Source organism: Adelges cooleyi, unplaced genomic scaffold (assembly GCF_023614345.1).
Source record: "Adelges cooleyi isolate 19-005CV unplaced genomic scaffold, UGA_ACOO_1.1 ACOO_flye_CR_arks_rails_tigmint_CR_PRNA_247, whole genome shotgun sequence".
Taxonomy (NCBI): Eukaryota; Metazoa; Arthropoda; class Insecta; order Hemiptera; family Adelgidae; genus Adelges; species Adelges cooleyi.
Genome location: NW_026095912.1, coordinates 3,299,991 through 3,318,906, shown reverse-complemented (window position 1 = coordinate 3,318,906; position 18,916 = coordinate 3,299,991). Strand labels below are relative to the sequence as shown.

The 18,916-nt window shown below is 37.3% G+C and overlaps 1 protein-coding gene across 9 annotated transcripts in view; it reads right to left on the bottom strand.

The window, feature by feature from the left end:
- LOC126836897 (plasma membrane calcium-transporting ATPase 3) overlaps positions 1-15,782 on the bottom strand; it is a 67,339-nt gene extending 51,557 nt beyond the window's left edge. For 7 of the 9 annotated variants that reach the window (XM_050570608.1, XM_050570609.1, XM_050570612.1 and 4 more), the window contains exon 1: positions 4,429-5,138. The gene's annotated coding sequence lies outside the window, so the exon portion shown is untranslated. Of the gene's footprint in view, positions 1-4,428; positions 5,140-15,205 lie in introns of those variants that run through there. The other 2 variants (XM_050570607.1, XM_050570606.1) reach the window with 2 other exon arrangements.
- Positions 15,783-18,916: the final 3,134 nt, after the last annotated feature.

The following is an 18,916-nucleotide window of genomic DNA, read 5'->3' as shown; positions in this document are numbered from 1 at the left end:
GTCGTGCTTTACTATATACATGTTACTACTACTACTAATAGTATTAGTACTATTAAAACTTCCATATATATACTACATTACAACAGCCATCAATACCAAAGAGATGGGCCAATTTCCAACGCATCCATTTAAGATTTTTAGAAAATTGAATTTCGAGCTTTACCGTCAACAATAATTTTAATGTTTTTTCATTCTTATAATTCCTTTTAACTATTTACAAAATTGGAAATTGTATAAACTGTTTGTAAAATTGACTATGAACGTTACCAATCAATATTTTCCAATTATTTTGTATTTTATATTCAGAAATTTAAAGGTCGTTTTGTGTCGTGTTTTACACTATTAACATACCTGATATTTATATATCTTGTTTTTTTTAATATTTTAATATGTACCTACTTATTTTTGACTGAAAAATTCAACCATTGAAAACATGTATTTTAAATTACCATGTTGAATATTTTTTTTTTAAACGAAAAAAAACTGTAGTTAGGTACATATTAATTGAGATTTAATTATGAATAGGTTTTTGTTGAAATAAAAAAAAATTTACATTATGGTCAGATTTGATCCAAACGTGTTGGGAAAATACAAATTATCATCAGAAAAATAAAATAAATTGGTACATTCAGTTTTGACGGAAAATGGGTTTTTATAAAATGTAAAATATTAATTTAAGAGTTTGAGAGAAACACCTTTTGTGTAACTTATAACATCATTTTCACTAAATAAATGACTTTATGTTTTTATTATATTTTATTGGAAAAAATATAATAATTAAAACAATATGAAATAGATGAACGAAAAGGCGAAATAAATAAAACGCAAGAGAAAAAGATAATCGAGAAATAACATTATACTAGTTGTTAAAAACATAATTAAACGATAAACGAACGTTTATCAAATTATATTTGACGTTAACAGCGACCATAAACAATGAAATTAATTACTTTCACAAGCCCTGAAATCGTTACTTAATAAAACTTGTTTGTAATAATTGACTTGAATGGATACTAATTAAACGAACTATTCATAATACCTAATAGCATTTAAAACTATTCGACAAAATAATGTTGAATTCTCAGCGTTAATATGGTTCATTCATTTGTAATTTTAACTGCTTTGTACGCAAATGGATAAATCACTCAGTCTAATGGCCCATTAAATATTTCACTCTGATTTACATCTTGCATATTTTGTAAAGAATTAAGCGAGTATGATAAAAATTGTCTTATATCTTTTTGGTTTTAACCCAAAAATCAATTACGAGCCGGGCATTTAATTATTATTTGGAGCTTGGACATTATAGTGTTAAATTTAAAAAGGATTTAACGCTCAAATTTATATTTCAACTGTAAACAAATTTGTTATTTTTCCACCAACAGCAATTATATTTTCTACAAAACAAGTTCGATAAAGGAAATGATTTTTAAACGAACATTATTTTTACGATCATGGTTTTTGAACCAAATTTAATTAAATTTAATTTTGCATTCACAAATCAGTTGAATAGATATTTTACTTGAAAATAAATTCAAAGTTGTCAGGCATAAAAAATGTCAGACACTTAACAGTGCCGGCCTAGGTTTCCCTTCTGGTTATTCCGTGGTATTACCACTGAGTAGGTTAAATCAGAAGGACACCTTAGTGTAAAACAAATGGATGGAAACCTAACATTACATCTGTACACAACAGCTAATGTATAGATATAACATTTTGCTGACTCGATAAATGAGAAGATGGCCTCGACGTTTTTTAGTGATAATCAAATGCACAGTGTTAAATATTGAGCGTCCACCCCTGCTGATAACGCAGCCGTGGTAATAACGATTGTGAAACCGTGGTTACCAGCTTTCGACGGTAACCGCATACCTGGTAAAGGGAATATGTTTGCGCGTAAACCAAAGTTTGTAAATACGTGCAATTTTCCATCAATTTTATTATTTTAAAACAATAACGCAGCTCGCCAAGTAATTACATCTTGAAAATGTTTAATTGACAAAATTATAATAAATTATAATATTCGGTTATTTAATGTGTACGTACAGTCTTCGTAGTTAGGTTAGGCTAAACAAAACGCAATCGAGCGTTGGACGATTTCTACGGTTTTTTTTTTTAAAAGGTCACGTATATCACAAATTGTATATATATATATATATATATATATATATATATATATATATATTATTCATCTAAGTATAAGAAAAACATGTGTTACTTTTTTTTTTAACGGTTCGTCCATCGTCAGGCCAAAATCCACGTCATCATACTCGGGTCACGGTCGTCACGGCAAACGGTTGCCGTTTAATTATAATTATTACACTATAAATAATGATTATTACTATTATTGTGTGTGTGCAATGTGCATGATTGGAAACGTTTTATTATTATTATTTTTCTTTCTCTTTCGATAATCCGATAAAAAGCCCAGTACGATAAAAAAAGAAAATCTAATAAAAAAAAAAAATGTATATTTACATAATTATGAATAAAAAACAAGAAAACTACCCCTCGAGTCGACGACAAAGTAAGAGTGTAATATTATTATTTTGTATATAACGTACATTTATATACAAATTGTTATTATGCGGCACGTTATAATAATAATATTATTATTTCTTGCTCCGGGCAAAGAAAAGTCGACAAGCGAGAAATCGAAGAAGCCAAAAATAAAATCGGTTCGTTCGCAGAAGAATACCGGAAAAGAAGAAAAAAAGCACCAGAGCCGGGAGCGAAGGATTTCCATATTATTATAGAGAACATGATAAGTGAAAAAAAAAACACATTTTTCTTATTGTATTACTGGAAAACCTTTAAGCCACACACTGCGGTCGGCCGTTTGTTTATTCGGTCGAGGACTTTTTGCAAAAGCCATATTAACGAAGGCAACGGCCGTCCTCGGCTATAGTACGGATTCGCATTGTTATTTGTGCGTTTCACAAAAATACATAACATTATTATAAGCCGTTTATTTTGGTTTTTTTAATTTTACTTATATACTAGTAATAATTTTGGTACAGAACGGATACAAAACGTCATGACGGGTTTTAAATCATCGCCCTGTAGTCGGCAGCTGAGTCGGTGTGTTATCAGTACATAGATCAAGTACATGTCGTTATCACTACATTGATAACGGCTGGTTGGTAAAATGCAATAATTGTGTGCTCGACAAACAACAAACCGAATGAGAATAAAAATTGAGAGGAGGTCTCATTCGCCGAAAATCCATGCCGGTAATCCCGACTGTACACGATATTGCCATAATACTTACATATTATACTTGATAATATAATGTTATTGAGATTCAAAATATGGCTGGTATTTCGATTAAAGCATACTTTAGAAAATAAAACGCTTTCCGTTTTAGAAATCCGACTTTGTTATAGTTGGCAAACAAACAGAAAACCCACACAGTTTTTACTCAAAAAAAAAAAAATATATGTTTTATTGGGTTCACTCGAAAAACTAAATTCGCCCAGGCTTTTTGAAAGCCGTTGCCGAAAGTAGAAATATAGTGATTATTTTCTAAATTAAACTTTTTATATTATATTGATGAAAAAAAGTTTGCTGATAATAATATTTGGTAATCGGTTTTCTACACCTAACCTATCCTATTTTTATGACTAAAAAGGCTGGTTGCAAAACAATTTTGAAATGTTTAATAAAATTCCAATGTTCTAATTGTTTGTTAATATTATTATTGTAATAATAATTATCATAATATTGGAAACGGCCGTCGACGGCGATGGCGGCCATTATTGTAAAAGGTGACTCGGTCAATAACGTTTGGCTGTCGATGAAGATAATAAAAATTGTTTACCCATTTTATTTTGTTCGCTTTTTGAAAACCGAGTAGGTATAAAATAATCGAATTATAGTAATAATAATAATAATAATAATATTCTTGGCCAAACAAACCGTCTCCGGGCGGAGAGGTAGTAAAAACGTTGGCATAGACCGTATCGATAAAAACATTTAAAAAAAAACCTTTCGCATAATAATATAATATTATTACACACACACGAGTCCATCCGTCGGTTTATTTATTTGTTTTTTTGCATATCGGCCAAAAAGAAAAAAAAACCCCAGTCATTATACCTACCTACGGTTAGGTTTGCCAACAATACTGTGTTACCGGCAAAAAAGGGTTAACGACGACGGCAAACGGATGTGTATGTGTGTGTATCAGGCATATTGTATTATTATTATCGCCACAAAAAAAGCGACAATGCAAATCGCACGAATAAAAAATTATAATATTATAAACCGTGTTTGTGTGTGTGTTATATTTAATTATCGTGCGTTATTTTATTAAATATATATTTTACGACTTAATCGTACTACGACGATTTTGCTCGGCTATAAAAATATAATTGCATGTAAATAAAAAAATTAAAAATAATAATAATAATTGCAACGTTCACTAACCTTAAAATATTATGTATGTCGGCTATTTTTTTTTTATACGAGTATAATAATATATTATTCGTCTCTCCGTCGATCTCGTGTGTGTTGTTTTTTTTTTGTCGATTTTGCCGTTATCAGTGAAAATATTTCTTCTTATCACACCGTGATCGCCGGCGGTGGCGAATGTACACGAACGTGTGCGTGGGCTAAATAATATTAGTTTATTATACGGAAAACGAACGTCGGTCAATAGTTTATAATATTATATATTACGAATATACGCAAACTCGGTAAGTTGTAGAATAAAAATTGAAAATTCAATTAAAAAATGTTATCGTTCCATTTTGGACAGAAAAAAAATTCATAACAGCCATTAGGTTTTATCAACATCAATATTAAAACATTGAAAACAACGGTTTGGCGTCCTGTTCGAACATGGTTGCAGTGGTGTACATACACACACACACACCGTCGTCAACAATAATAATATTATACTTTTTGTACACAATGAAAATAATAATTAAAGTGTGATAATATTAGGAATTTTTTTATATACACACACGGACACACACACACACATTCGCATACGAACACACACACAGACACACTAGTTCGTTTGAACGTGTACAGACTGACACACTCACACACACACACACAAGCGCGCGCAGGTCGGACGGTTGAACGCGGTCTCCGGCGGCGGCGGCGGGACCAGTACTACTACTACTATAGCGGGCGTTCGTACCTACCGTGTGTGTATGTGTGTGCACCGTGTGCGTGTGTGTACGGCGTATGTGTGTGTGTGTGCGCTGGATGGCTTTGGCTTTGGCCGGCCGGCCGACCGGCTGGCTGGCTGGCTGGCTCACCGCGAGCGCACACACACACACACACACACACACACGCGCGCACACACGGTTATATTACCCTACTCCACCCCGCCACCCCCCCCCCTGGCCCATCGGTGTTCGCCGGCGTCTCATCGCGGCGGCGGCGGCCGCGCCCTACCCCGACGGCGGCGAGTACCCACCCCGCGCTGCCCCCGCCACGACCAGCTACGGCGCGGCGGGGCACCGCGCGAATCATTGCGGCCGGGTCGCGAGCGCTGGCACCGGCACAGGCAGCAGTATTGCCAACCTTCGACCGGCCGACACCGCCGCCGCCGCCGCCGTGTGATAACACACACACGATTAACGCGGGCTTCTGCGTCGAGTTTGATTTATTTCAGGCGTTAAAAGCTTGTCTTAAATAATATCTCGGATCTCATACTTAACACAAGATAAACGACGACTTAAGTGTGGTCTCGACGCGTTGAAATTAAAACGTTCGTCAGGCCCCGGACACTGATCATTACCCATTAACAATACATGTACAGACATTAATACTAAACTTGCAGTTTATACAACACTTTTAAAACCCATAATATGGAATAAATATACGGCCTTGAGAAAATTAACTAATGCACCTCCTTATTTATTTCATTGTATACTCCATAATGACCTCAGCATAAAAACAATCCACGAAGAAACCATTTCCTCCTAGAAAAGATTCCAGAATAAGTTACTCTCCCACTCTAACCTTTCAACCTTGACGATACCTGCGCAAGTGGTGTCGTGATCTGTTTTTTAATAATAGTAATAACAGTTAGAATTAGAATGAATAAATAAGTTAAATATAAAAATTAAAATCATGGTTAGTGTCACTAATGTCTTTCTTCAAAATTATATTCATGTACTTACTCATACGCTTAATATTGTGCTTATTATACAGATTGTGTAATTCTTCTTTTAAATAAAAAAAAAAAACAAACATTTGTGTTTAAGTGTGCTTTGTATTCAAGTTAAAGTTTAAGTTATCTAAAAATAACGACGATAGAATAAATAATGATATTTTAAAATAATAAGTTGTTTGAAATAAATTTATATTTATCACGTCAAATGATTTTTCCGTTTAAAACATATTTGTACTTAAAACAATAAATAATAATTTGTTTGTTAAAATACATTTTTGTTTGACTATTTAAAATAACTTGTACCCGATAAAAAAATTATCCTCTTGTGACATTTTACTTGAACTGTATGTATTTAACACTGAAATGTATTTAATAGGAATTATATTCAATTTTGTATATAGTAATTGACAGTGGCACACAAGGATATTTTAGATCCTCCTTTGAGTGTTTAAGATTAAGCCCATTTTTCCGTCGAAAATATGAAATTTCAAACAGGAAGCTGTATTGACTTTTTACATTGTATTTATTATTTTAGTTTTTTATTTAACTTCGTTTTAATTTATTAAATTAAAGTAAAATACACATTACTGTGATGATAATACGTTTGTATAGGAACTAAGTATACCGAACAGGCGGAATCCGCTTTGATATAAAACGTTTGGTACGTTTTATTTGCACGAGTAAATAATCGCACATTATCCGCTTACCATTTTCCAATCTGTTTAATGATGAAAAAGGATTTTCTGTAGAAACCCGTCCAGTTCAATTTTAGGCAAAACCGTTTTCAGAAAAGGTCCTGAGATCTGCCGTTAATAATTCTTCATAATTAGTCATATAAACACAAAACTTTGTACAGAATTTATGTGTACACTAATAACCTATGCAAAAGTTTTGGAAAGACTTTGAAGTTCAGTGAAATTCCAAACACAATAGCGACGTCACGACGTTTTATTTGTAACCAAATGGCTGCTTCCGAGAAGTCACACGAAAGAAGTTTGCAACGTTCACACAGCTTGTACGGTATGGTGGATAATCTTAAGATGTTCAGGCACACCTTACAGCAAAGGTCTGTGGTAAAATTGCAAATAAAACCAATTAAAAGTCCACACAGGAAAACAACACTGTTAACACGGTTCATCTCTTTTTCAATTTAAAATCACTGCGCTCTGAGAACGTTCTGAACGTTCCCGGCTTGTATAGATTAATCTTAAGATGTTCAGATGCACACATAACCACAAAAGTCTATGATATCAATGCAAAAAAAAAGCAAACTAAGAATCCACAAAGGAAAACAACACGGTTTATGTGCCTACAATAAAATCGTTATCCGTTGATTTTTTGCTTGTGAGAAGTTTGTTGCAATTTCATTTTTCTAACCGTCTAACTATGGAAAGTGATTAAATGTATGTAAAATAATTTTAATGTAAGACGTGTTTTATTTTGGAAATAATTTGTAATTTATCTTCTTTAAAAAAAAAATATAATATTCACACATTTTCCAATCGATTAGTCAACATTTTTAGTACCTAGATTATTCTCAACTTTTCTGTTACCATTTTTTATTTGATTCATTCAAAGATCTCGAGTAATATATAATATGTGGATCGAGGAAAACCCCAAAATGACAAATAGCACCACTATAAACACATGTATTGTCTATAGCATTATATTAAATATTCACATTTTACCATGAAAGCGTCTAATTGAAAGTGATTTCTCTAAAAAAAAAAACTATAAAAGAAAAAAAACCAAGTATTCATAAAAAGAAATTACATTAAAAATAGGTAATCGAAACGGCTTGTATAGATAAATCTTAAGACGTTCAGACACACCTTACAGCAAAAGTCTCTGGTAAAATTGCAAATAAAACCAACTAAAAGTCCACATAGGAAAACAACACGGTTACAGAATAAACTTTAAAGGGCCAACGAGCACGTGCAGTGCTGTGTTGAATTATTATTATTGTGTTCTTCGCACAAAATACGTTTTTTTTGTTTTGTTTGGTTACTTTTCTTTTTACAGTCGACACCGAGAAGAGAGTGTTTTGGTTTAACAATGATGTGTTTATTTATTTCCTTCTTTCCGGTGAACCGATTCTTTCGCGAAACGAAATTGATCACAAATCGTACCAGAAATAAGCTATATCGAGGCAACAATACAAAACGGTTCATCTCTTTTTAAATTTAAAATTACTGCATAGACAAACAGATATTTTGTTTATTTTGCTTTCTTAAAATGAAAAAAGTGTAAATGTACAGAGAGAATAGGAAAAAGCTGTATTATGCATGATGCAAATCATAGTTCTAGATAAGACGTTGTTTATCAGGGTGCCAAGGGAGATATTAAAATGAGAAAAGCAATTTTAGAAATTGCATATTAGTTTGAAAGAGTATTTGATATTTACTTCTTGTATAATTTTCTATTGATACGCGTTTCGATTAACTATTATTAGTGTAATTTTTTTTTATAAATATTTGATTTTTTCCTTTTATAGTTTTTTTTTTTTAGAGAAATCACTTTCAATAATTAGACGCTTCTATGGTAAAATGTATATGTTTAGTAAAATGTTATAGACAATACATGTGTTTATAGTGGTGCTATTTGTCGTTTTGGGTTTTCCGGTTATGTATTACTTGAGATCTTTGAATAAATCAAATAAAAAATGATAACGGAAAAGTTGAGTATAATCTAGGTACTGAAAATGTTGAATAGTTGATAAGAAAATGTGTGAATATTGTACTTTTTTTTAAAAAGAAGATAAATTACAAATTATTTCCAAAATAAAACACATCTTACATTAAAATCTTTTACGTACATTTAAACCACCTTTCATAGTTAGACGGTTAGAAAAATGTAATTGCAATAAACTTCTCACAGGCAAAATATCAACAGATAACGATTTTATTGTAGGCACATAAACCTTGTTGTTTTCCTGTGTGGACTTTTAGTTGGCTTTTTATTGCATTGATATCATAGACTTTTGCGGTAATGTGTGTGTCTGAACGTCTTAAGATTAATCTATACAAGCCGGGAACGTTCAGAACGTTTTCAGGCGCAGTGATTTTAAATAAAAAAGAGATGAACCGTGTTAACAGTGTTGTTTTCCTGTGTGGACTATTAATTGGTTTTATTTGCAATTTTACCACAGACCTTTGCTGTAAGGTGTGCCTGAACATCTTAAGATTATCCACCATATCGTACAAGCTGTGTGAACGTTGCAAACTTCTTTCATGTGACTTCTCTGAAGCAGCCATTTGGTTTCAAATAAAACGTCGTGACGTCGCTTTTGTCTTTGGAATTTCACTGAACTTCAAAGTCTTTCCAAATCTTTTGCCATAGTTTGTTTGTGTACACATAAATTCTATACAAAGTTTATGACTAATTATGAAGAATTATTAACGGTTTTGCCTAAAATTGAACTGGACGGGTTTCTATGGGAAATCCTTTTTATCATTAAACAGATTGGAAAAGGGTAAGCGGATAATGTGCGATTATTTTCTCGTGCAAATAAAACGTACAAACGGTTTATATCGGAGTGGGTTTTATTCAGTTACACTTAGTTTGTACAAGATTATTATTTTTATTATTATCACAGCCTCGAGTATTAGAGATGTGTGCGAAAAGTATTAAGAGAGGTCTTCAGTTCGAAGGATTTTTATATTGTTCTGAAAATTGCAGTATAAAAACTATATTTTATTATACAAATACTATAAAACAAATGTATTTTACTTAATTTCAAAAGCTACCACCGTTTTATGGGCTTCGTTGAATCCGAAGACTATTTGTTTGATTGGAATAAGATGATGATGAGGGCAAAACGACAATTCCTGGATAAAATATGATTGATAAGAGAATGGGCTGATCATAAGACACGATTATGGTCCAACGAATGTCGTATGAATAGATTAAAAGACGTAATTAATAAAATATCCATAAAAAAAAATATAGTTTGTCAAAAATTACCAACAAATTTTCTAGAACATATTATTATTTTAAGCCATTGCATGTAAAATATCAAAGGCTAAATTAATAATGATTTAATTATTTAGAGAAATTTCTGAATACATTTTTGACTATAAACTTAAGTCGAGCCAACGGCTGTATTGCTTTAACTCACCCTAGTACAAATCATTTGAACTACTTTGGACATTTGAACGCATATAGGTGCGTTAATTTTTGGTTCAGATAAGATAGCTGAGAAAGTTTTATAATGATGTTTTTTTTTACAATTAGGTATTTGAAAAGCACAAGAAACTATATATATACTGAAATATTTTTAATTAACTGTAAAGGAAGCCTGTGGAAATTGTGGGGGGGGGAGGTAGGGAGAGATAAAAAAATACAGTAAAACATTCGAAGCACTTGTGTGTTCAAGTACGTTTAATAAACCCCAAAAAAAAAAATTAAAAAAAAATACGGTTTGATGTAATAAATTATACCATTATATATATACATATTAGAAACAGTTGGACGAGTAGTGTTTTTCGACACGCACCCCCTTTTGGGCGCCATAACGGCAGCCTAATTATAGTGTCCGTGCCGCTATAACAGTAATAATACCACCGTAGAAAACATAAAAAGCAAAAGGGGAAAAAAAATAAACATTTACCTACATGGTTTTATATAGGTATACATTATCATTATTATGCATACAGCCGGAACGGAGCACATTGACGTGGTGGAAAATTAATTTTTGACAGCACGTCAATGGGAAATAATATGTTATTTTAGTCGACCAATCAAACAAAAAATACATAGTCAGACTGCTAGATCACCCCCCCCCCCTCAAAAAAAAAAATCCACTGGAAACTACTCCTTCTTTCTACTTGTCTTCTTCTTGGATAATATTATACAAGCCAAAGAAAAGTCTCCCCGAAAAATAGTACTATACTAAATTTACTGACTTGCTCTGAATTATAAAACTGATATTAATTCTGTAGTAAGCGGAAACACATAAGCCAACTAGACAAAGTTACTCAACGATGGACAATCTTAAAATCCGTTTACCTAACTTAGGCTGACTGTTCAGTAATTAAAATAACAGTTGAAAAAGTTTTGTTAAATCCAATGGGCGATCGATGAGTACAAAAATAAATTTTGTTTTTCTTCCAACTACAAGGCTGTATATTTTATTCTGCAATCATTTTAGATGTCTCCGTTTATTGCACCCAACCCTTCGAATTCTCCTGAATTTTAACGTTTTACCCCTTTCGACTATGTCAATTAACATAATAATTATTATTTATGATCGTTCAGACATGTCGGATTATGTCATTTAATACAATAATAATAGCTATTATACCGTTTAATCCGACGACTAAACTTCCTACATATTAATGAGTTCATCGCTTTTAGACAAATCACGGTTGAGACCATGTACGGATAATAATATATTTATATTTTGTTTGAATATATTTTAATAAATGGAAAAATTACAATTATTAGTAAAAAAATATCGTTTTTTTTTCTACTTATCAAAAAAAAAAAAAATGAATTAATAGTTTTTTGCTAATTGCTCGGCCATAGCGGTTTTTTCCAAACAAACAAATATTGTTCGAACAAAGAGCAGACTTTCATTATACTTATGTAGTATGAAAATATACGATTATTGTTGTTATGTCATTTATTAGTGTACGGATTTCTTAAATACTAATTACAAGTTGTTATGTACATATATTCGTATAGAGCTCACTGTCGTTTTTAGACGAAAATAATTGATTTGTTTAAATCGGCGCGCCCCGGTCGTTATCATTCGACTGATAACAGTTGCCGTCGTTATCATTCGACTGATAACAGCTGCCGTCGTTATTGTTCTAGAACAATCATTAATCTTTGTCGAGTGTCGAGTATGACGCCATAGGACTTTTTTTACGGATGACGATGAGATATTTTTGTTGTAAATTTCTGGTAATTTTTTTGTAAATTTGATTACTCGCGCTCGGCCACCGACCGTGACACGGTTTACGTGTCGTCGTAATAATATTGTATTTTTAAATTTTATACACCGAGGAGGGGGCAGGGTAAATTGGCCTAGAGAAAGATAAAAAACACCGATAACGCCATACTGATATTATATTGTATGTCATTTGCACGCACGATATTTCAGTTTTTTTTTTCTATGGCACACACAATCTTTTTTTTCGTATTTCTCCTTTATGGTTTTTTATCCATTTGTACACGTCGCCGAGCCACCCTTTCGCAGTGCGAGGGGTGTAAGGGGTGAGAGGGGTGTTCTAAGAAGCTTTCTTAGGCCGTCCCATACCTACAGCTATGCTCCAAGTCTTGAGATTCGTGTGTCTGATATTCAAAAAGCACATGTAAGTGTATTTCTTAAACAGCAACCGTCTTAGGTGAATCGATCGGCCACACCTTTTGGAATAAGTCACCCTCGTGTAACACCCCACACCTCGATAATGGATACCAGACAATCAATGGCGATGTACATTTTTAGCTAGTCGGCTGCCTGAAGCTCGCCACCAGAACCGTAATATGTTTTCCTGGATCCGACGATCCTGAAAGGTCTGACTGCTATCCCGCTGCAAGCTTTTACATCCAGCCCATTCGTGTGTCCTCTCTCCCATTGGACGATCTGCCATCGATCTGCCGGTAATTGAAATTCCCAAAGAGTCTAGGACAATGCGGGGCTAGCAGGCCCCTGGAGGAGACGGTCGAGGGTTGTGAACGGGAGATGTAAGCAGCCACGTAAAGGAAACGGTGGAAACGGTGGCGGTGGCAAGTGGTACGGTTATATACGCAGAGGGCGAGGAATGGAGGCCAACACAGGGGATACACAGCACGAAGGGGTAGTAGGCGATCGTTATACAACAACCCTAGCGAGAGAGAGAGAGAGGGCAACAACACAGGAATGCCTTTGCCGGATCCGGTCGAACAATGCGGGCAGACAGCTACTGTGTGTGTGTGAGTGTGGAATATTGCACGAGAACTACATGTATAATTTATAACGTGTTATATAAAAGGGGACCGAACACGATGACGGCATTCGGTCGTAATGTACGGTATTTGTGCGCGTTATTGAACAAACGTCAACGTGATTCGATTACGATTAATTACCACGATTGTCCTAAGAACAGAGCGCAGCAGACCCCGGAGTAGAATTTGGCTGTATTTAATTGCCGTTTAACGGGATGTAATCGAATCATCAAACGAGGATACTTGTCGGGTCATAATCGGTTTATATTAGTTTCTTAATTATTAAAACGTCTCGTTCGCCGCCGCAGTTCATAGGGGCATCCTCTTCGCAAGGCATTGTCCAAGCTACACGATTAAAAGCCATTAAATCATTACCGGACCCATTTCGTTGATCTGCGCTTCAATAGGTCACGACTCGCGGGCATCGTTAAGTTTAACGACCAGTAAATCCCCCCAATTAAACCGCTTGTTCCAGATCATCCAGAAGGGCGACTGGATTAGGGGGGTGGCCTTTCGTTGTATTACGTTTGTGTACAGTGAAATGTGTATTCATGCATTTTGCAATTGTTTTATTCAACGGCTTCATGCGAAAAAGCCCTTAGTCCATAATTGGAAACTTTTGGTAAAATGAAATAGCTGCGTCTTGATAGTACTTAATAAGCATCGTGCCTTTTTTACATGAATTTTACATTTTAGATGAATGTTCACAATGGGGATTCTAGCGGACTGGTGCGTTAAAGAATAATAAATTATGCAATAATCACATCTTTGCGAAAACGTGCTCTAATGGTCCTCTTCTTGCACGAAGCGATTCATTTATTATGGAGGGTTGTTTATCTCAGAACTCTGCGACGGGAGAGACCTGTAAAATCTACCGGCATGCCCGTTCGTCCCGGCGGGGAGTCCTGCAATAATTTGGCAGATGGGAATGAACTATCTCACAGGTGACCCACAAGACCTAACCGTTGGGTGTGGCTATACTCAACGTGATAATATTATTTCAAGATATTATACATCGAGGTGTTTTGTCTGAAATGTCTAAAATAATACAAAACCGACCTGATTTTTTTGGCGGCAATCGGTTCCGGGGGGGGGGGACAGGGGGGATAGGTGGCGTGGAAAACAAATTGTAAAAAAATAGTAAAAAAATTGTAAAAAATAAAAATAAAAAGCTTAGCGACGGTGAATGTCTGTACACGCGTATAATATCATACTCGTCTCGGCCGTACCGTCGCCGCCAAGATAAAAATAACAATCGCCGCCGGGTTATTTTCGTATAAGCCTTTCCCACACCGTCAAGTTGACCGCCAACTTTCGAAACGGCAATTCCCCCCTCGTTCCCGCCGTTCCCGTCTATATCCCTTTCACGTCCCGGTCGTGCGACGGCCGTTTCATCCCCGGAAATACGGCCCGTACCTATACACACACACACACACACACACCAGGAAACGAACAAAACCAGGTCTGTCTTCCTTAAGATGGCTTTCTGGAACCGCGTGTACCCCTTTTCGGTAAGCTCCCCCCCTTCCCGAGCGTGCCCCCTCCGATTGTGGCGGCGGCGGCGTGCCGAGATTTAAATGCCCCGTAATCGTCTAGGACGGGCGGCGGCGGCGACGGCCAAATGTGCGTTACGCCGCCGCCGCCGGTGGCTTGTGCAGTGCGGCGATGTCCGTTTCTCTAAATTTAGAGCCGACGGCGTCGTCGCTGGACGCGGTGAAACGCGTCGAGCCCCTCGGAAACGACTAAAAATAACCGGCCGACGCGGTGGCGGCGGCGGCGGCCACAACACCGAAACGCATATTATTATTGTAATTGGGGAGACAAAATAAAAAAAAAAATTATATGCACGCGCATACGGCATGCGGTTCAACCGAAGACAAAGACCGTTTAAGGCATAAAAAAAAAAAATAATTAAAAACCTATTTGGCGCCAAGCGGTCGTCGGCGTCCGGCGGCACGGCGCGCGTCCGGAAGAGACGGATGTCGTCCGTGGGGACGCGGCCCTCCCTCGCGGTGGCGGGAGGCGTGTGGACGTAGGACGTCGGAAAGGCGGGGTGAGGGAGGGGGGTCTCGGGCGTGCTGAGAAAATTATGATAACAATAACACCTAATTAAATTATAGAAATTCGTTCTGCTGTACTCACCCGAAGACGACGGTGTTGGTGCTCGGTGGACACGGCCCGCAAGAAGACAGCGGCGACTAGGCGTCCGTTAGGTATACAGGCAGCGGCTGCGGCTAGGTCACCAACGCGCGGCGTGGCCAATCGATAGTGGGCGGCGGCGATGGTCCGGATAACGGGCGGCGGCGGCGGCTTTTGGGTTATATACAAAACTACTATATTATTGTTATTATGGCGATCACCACCGACGACCCATATACACGTGTGTATGTGTGTGTGTACGTACGACCCGGTCGACGATTATTTGATTATTACTCGGGGCGGATTTCGCGACGATTGAAAAATTAAGACATTTTTCTTACTTTTTTTTTTTCCCCGTAGAAAATTTTTAGTAATTTTTAAACGACGACCGCGTGTCGTTAAAACGGTTAGCGTCCGACGGACGTCATGACAACGTTGCGGGGGGCTGGGGTTTTTCCAAAAAAAAAAATATTTTTTTTTTCCGAAAACTCGGGTCACACCGACACTGACGGGTAGTCGCAACGCGAGTACGCAACACCCAACACACAAGTCCGGAGGAGACGCCGCTCGCTCGCTCACTCACTCCATTGGCCGCCGCTAGCCATGTATAATATACATACACGCAAGCCGTGCGCGCGCCTTGCCGGCCGGCGGTGGGGGGAGCAGGCGGCAGAAACGGGAAAAAAAAAACGGGCCCGGCTCGTAAAAACGGCCTCGGCTGCGGCGTTACGCTACGGCGAGCGGCCGGCGGGCAGGCGCGCATTGCCGCGGCCGCCGCGCCTTAAAAATCGAACGTCGCAGCGGCGGCGTGTGACCTCCCCGCCCGGGGCCGCCAATGATCTTATGCTAAAAACCGCCCACGGCCGCGAGCCGCCCTGTAGGCCGACACCCGCCCCCCCGTCCACCACACGCCGATGACGGTTCGCGCTTACGACAATGTATCGTTATGGCCGCGGCCGCCACCCCGGGTGGAATCCAAAAGCTCGAATAGGGCGTGGGGGGTAGAGGGAGCTGGGTGGTGGAAAACTCGTACGCCATTGGCTTTTAATTCATGCGGGGGAGGGGGGAAGGGTAGGGACCGTTTTATGTGTATATACATACATTAAAGTTTATATAACCGTCAGGGGTGGAATATATATATATATATATGATTAATGACGCAGGGGCGGCAAACGGGTTTTGGCGGATCGCCCGGAAAGTGTACACGCTATGTATATATATATATAGTTTATTATTATATTAGGTATATATATATATTATATATATGTACACACGTGCATGCGGTCTAAGGGTGTGTGCCTCGTTAGCCACTCCGCCACCGGCCCGCCGCCCTACCAGCACCGACGGTCCCTAGCCCCGAAAACCGGTACGCCGGTACGCTTGGGTTTTCCCGGGACGTCGTAAACGCTGTCCACGCGTCGGGAGACAGGGGTTGTCCGCGTGCCCCCCCCCACTCCCCTCGCACCGACGGCGATACCGGTCCTGTAAACGCGTCGCGACCGAAAACGGCGAACGTATCGATCGGCCGCCGCCGGCCAACATACCTACCCAAGGGTGTGACGGGTTGTGCAGTGCGGTAGGACCAAGGTCGTCCGGGGCCAGGGCGGAGGGTGTCGCCGGTCGACACCTTCCCGGTCGATACATCCAGAACCTGGGTCCGGGAGACGTTGGGCAAGTCGGGAAGTGTCTGGAAAGCCCACGGGATGAACTAGGACTCGTTTTAACAACCTGACCTCCTTTTGAACCGATAGACGGCCTTTATGGTTTGCCAAGCGGCAGTAGTTTTGTTCATTGGGAACAACGTTCATTGGTTTCGACTAGGTTATGGGATACGTCAGGGAATAGGTCAGAGGATAGGTCGGGATAGTCACGTTGGGATAGGTCGGGTTGGGTTGGGATAGGTGTACTTTCAAAGATTATCTCTAATTCCCAGTAACTGTCGCCGCCGGTTTATGAGTTTATCGCTTATTCCAATTAATGTCGGTTCTCATTGAGAGAGCGTCGCACGGCCTGTAATTTAAGGCTGTAGCTACAGGGAAAAGACGGTTTTCTTTTTGGTTTTAATCTAAGAAAAATATTTTTTCAAGAACACTTCTATTTTTTGGTCCCGCAAGTTTGATTTCCGCCAATTCGGACGATGTCATTCAGGTACTCAACACAAAGGCTGTATAAAATAGTAGTAAATAAACGCCAACGGGCACTCGACGGGCAATCGATTGGCTAAACAAATATTATACGGTTCGACCATTTGAGCCGTCGATTAGGTTCAACACAATAGTATATACTGTTTACACTGGGAAATATGTCATTGGGTCAGGTTGTGGTCCACAAAAAGGTGTAAGTCTCAAAGGACTTCTCGAGTTGGGTTTAAAAATGCCAAAAGTAAACTCCTCTTCAATTATTTACACAACTTTTCATCGTCGAGGGAAATGAAAAAAGTCCGTTCTACTTAGGTCGGTCCGATTTCAATTCTCTAAAGACAAACTAGTTTTTTTTTTGGTCTACCGAGTTACTTTTTGCTCTTTTAGTTAGGTAAAAAAATTTAAATTGCTTTTTCATACTAACAAAACGGATCAATTTATTTAATATGTAATAAATAAAAGTCCAAAGCACTTGACATTTAATAAGTATTTATTTATTCGACAAAAACGCAAATAATAACTACAATTTTATTTTTTATTCGACCGGATTTATAAAACAACCCAAACTATTATTCAAACACGTCCTAAATGTTTACTCTAAATATGTTTTCTATATTTTTTTATCGGCTCGGTAAACATCACGGAATGGAGCAAATACAACATAATATGTACAATTTTCTCTGGGTTTTTTTATTTCACCCTAGCCCTCGTGTTACTATATAGCCGAGTGTGTATCTTGTTACTGAGAGATTGAATTTCTCATGCGTTTATTTTCTCAGATATAGTTATATATGTTTTCAACTGTACATTTTGTGCGAGGACAGCGTGAAAAATAATATTATTGTATTGATCAAAACGCTGGAGAGGTATAAGAAAATAGAACTTTGTTGTGAAAAGTTCAAGTTAAAACTTTTCAGGTGCTCGTGGCACATTTCTGAGTAATTAAAACTATACTTGAACTAACCGCCATTATGAGGAGTGTCTTGTGCAGTAGTTTCTTTAAACATTTTCAAGCAAAACTTTTAATTGAATTCAATTGAACTTGCTTCCAAACGACTGGGCTGGAAAAGTGGTGGTAAATTATTGAAGTTCTAACTTGTTTGGCTGCTGGCAATTTTACTTTGTCATAATTACTACAATACAGTACTTGGTAATTACCATGCACAGCCTAGTTAGGTTACCTTTGAAGTGTGAATAACATTATTTGCCCATTTCGAGGGTGTAATTTAAATATATTGCCTCGGGCCGAACTCGCTTTTGCCAAACGAGCAAATTTAAATGTTAAAAGTTTTTCCTTTTTGCATGATTAAAAGCGAAAATGTCGAAATTAGTAAATTCCCAAAACTTTTCCGTCTCTTACCAGCCGATTCTCTTATCAATCATCTCTATATGTATAAATTTCCTCTTATCACTTTTATCCTCTTATTATTATTCAATTAGTAAATTATACACTAGGAAACTAATATTATAAATAAGTTTTTGTTAAAATTTTCATACAAAACTAAATACTTGTTGGCCGGTTGTGAAAAGAAACATTACTTTCCTAATAATACCTTTGCGATTTTTGTAGGAG